Here is a 2,896-nt window from a genome sequence, read left to right as displayed (position 1 = left end):
TCAAATTATAAATAGCAAAGTTTACCAACTATGTACATAAAACTGATCCATTAAATATACAAAAGGTATTACGAAATCCTTACATATTCAATACCATACATGTAATTCTAACCAAAAGACTGATATAAAAACTCTTTTCTTTTTTTTCTAAATGTATGTTGATTTAATTAAACTGTGCAATAAAATTTAAACCTTGTCCCTATAATCATAGTGAAATTTCAACCGTTTAAAGCTGAATTACATTAAGTTTCATCTCAAAATCTAAGTTAGTGTAATATCATAAGCAGTGTTTGACTTGTCATAGGTAAACTCTAGCACACATTATTTATGATTTTCTGTAATTTTTTTGGTAATTGTTGATGTACAAAAAAATAGTAATTTCAGTGTTCAAATAGTATAGATAACATCAAACGAATTGTTTTTAAATCGACTAAATTATCGTAATCAAAATGTTTTTAAATCAAATTTTCATATGATTGTACATTTCAATCATTTTGTATTGAACTTAGGAAAATGAACAAAAATGTAATGTACTTGTAACTAATTCTTATATGATATAAAACTTAATTATTGTCATATTGGAGATGCATCAATAAAATAAGATGAGTAATTTTACATTTCACAGCGGCATAAATCTGTTTCCTGTATTCCTATCGTACACAAGTAATCTGGTTATTAACGATAGCACTCGGGATGGAGTCTGTGACGAACTTCATTATGTGATTTTTATCTTTTATTAATTATTTGCTTATTGTTCATAAATTGTAATTCATGAAAGGCAGCTCACTATCTTATTTTCATGGTTTGTAAAGGTATGTATAAATTGCACCCTGATTGGCACCCCACTCATTGATTTACGCGCCAGGTAAAAATCATGTGACAAGTAGCACATGGTTTTCATACAGGTAAAGTGGTTAGGCAGAGCACACCTAGATTTTGATGTGAACAGACGTTCTGTCTGCTGCAGTTCACTTATATTTGGTGATACCTCAGAATTGTCAATTCAGGACATGGAGATTCACAGGACAATATAATGAATTTGCTCAGGTAAGAACATTTATATTTTTGAAGGTGTTATCATTTAGTTGTCATTTTGACTTATCAAACAGACCCGGAGACTTTTCATTCACGTGGCGGTCGATTTATGGTTTGAAATCTTGTTTTCATTTGATTATAAATTTATTTGGGGTTCAATTATTTGTTTCAGGGGTTGGTCCATGCAGTTTTAATGCTCAGTTTTGGAGCGGCAGCATTTAAATGGTCAGACAACGTACGTCCCATTTATTGACACAGATCTTCCCAAATACCAGTTGTGAGGTTTAGTTTAACGTATCATACAACGGCCAATATATATATGTTATGTGGCAGAAATTACGTATTTACGTTTATAGAAGCTGTGGTATATTCACCGGAAGTTGGTGTTAGTTTACCGGAAGTCCGTGTTTCATTTAACGGAAGTGGCATATCAATATAGAAGCTATGCAATTAGTGAAATGTATTTTATAAGTGAATATATAGTGAGCCATACATCTTATTGATGTTACAAGTGTACACAAGTCAATATTAAATAGTGAAAAGTTTAATAAAGTAAAAGTTTAGAATAATTCAATCTGAAAGTATTTGATGTTCGTTCCAAGCGACGTCCTAGATCTTGACCGCAAACAGAGTGAATGATAGCAGATGTGATGAGACATTTTTCTGATTAGTTTCAATTTATACTTACTAACATTTCAGTTGTTTACTTTGTTTATTTGTATTCATTTGCATGTTATAATTATGTTTAGTTTTGTTTGATTTTGTTTATTTTTGTTTTAGTAAAATATTATTTTTTACTTGTGTTTCTATGAATGTTGGCCAACTGACAATCCGATTATCCTACGTCTTTACAATGGTGGCAGCGGTGGGATTGTCACAGGTCCAACATTCATAGAGTTCATTTGTTATGAAGGTATAACCAGACACTGTTGATTTATTTTTGAGATTTTATTTCTGGTAACCTTACTCCGAAATATTTGTATATTTTTTGTATCATTATCAGATTAGATTGTGTACAACATGACGTCAGAAAAGTTGCCACAGTGGATGGCAGACTTGATTGATAAAGGTGAAACGGCATCTACTTGTTTAAATTTGTATAGAGAGATGCAAGCTGCAGAAAGAGATGAGAGAGCAGCTGAACGAGATATGAGAAAAGCAGAGATGGACAATAGTTATAGACTGAGAGAGCTGGAGTTGAGAGAGAAAGAGTTGGCAACAGGAGGTAAAAGTAGTTTTAAAACGTCAGAGTCTATTAAGACTAAGTTACCTAAATTTTCTGAAGGTCAAGATCCAGATGTATTTTTAAAAGCTTTTGAAAAACTTGTTACACTTCATAAAGTTCAAAAGAGTGAATGGCCACTACGACTTATTCCCCTTCTTTGTGGTAAAGCTCTTGAGGCATATTCCAGGTTGAGTGATGAGGATAGTAGGTTATACGACAAGATTAAGACAGCTATTTTGGTTCGGTATGAGTTAACTTCTGAGGCATATCGGGCTAAGTTCAGGAATTCGGCTCAGTTTGCTGGGGAGTCTTTCAAGGAATTTTCTGTACGGATAGAGGGTTTTTTAAGGCACTGGTGTGCCAGAGAAGACATTGATGGTAGTTTTGATAAGCTCTATGATTTGATGGTCAGGGATCAGTTGACAGTAAGTAGTGATAAGGATTTAAGGTTGTGGATTCAGGAGCATAAACCACCGGATCTTAGGTCTTTAGTAGAACTAGCCGAAGCTTATCAAACAGCACACAAAGATGTAGGTAAGGGTAATGATAAAGCACAGTCTAGCAGTGATTATCAGAAGAAACAGCAGAGTAAATCGAACGGGAACAATCAAGGTCAGTATAAACCTGAAACCAGAA

General features: G+C 33.3%; 1 long non-coding RNA gene across 1 annotated transcript; it reads left to right on the top strand.

The window, feature by feature from the left end:
- Positions 1 to 899: 899 nt before the first annotated feature.
- LOC139520807 (uncharacterized) lies at positions 900 to 1,832 on the top strand. The gene is made up of 2 exons (XR_011663958.1): positions 900 to 1,047; positions 1,208 to 1,832. It is a non-coding gene; the product is annotated as an uncharacterized lncRNA (long non-coding RNA).
- The last annotated feature ends 1,064 nt before the right edge of the window (positions 1,833 to 2,896 follow it).

The sequence above is a fragment of the Mytilus edulis genome, chromosome 4 (genome assembly GCF_963676685.1).
Source record: "Mytilus edulis chromosome 4, xbMytEdul2.2, whole genome shotgun sequence".
NCBI classification, from domain to species: domain Eukaryota; kingdom Metazoa; phylum Mollusca; class Bivalvia; order Mytilida; family Mytilidae; genus Mytilus; species Mytilus edulis.
Note: the sequence above shows the minus strand (reverse complement) of the source record. Positions and strands in the feature narration are given on the sequence as shown.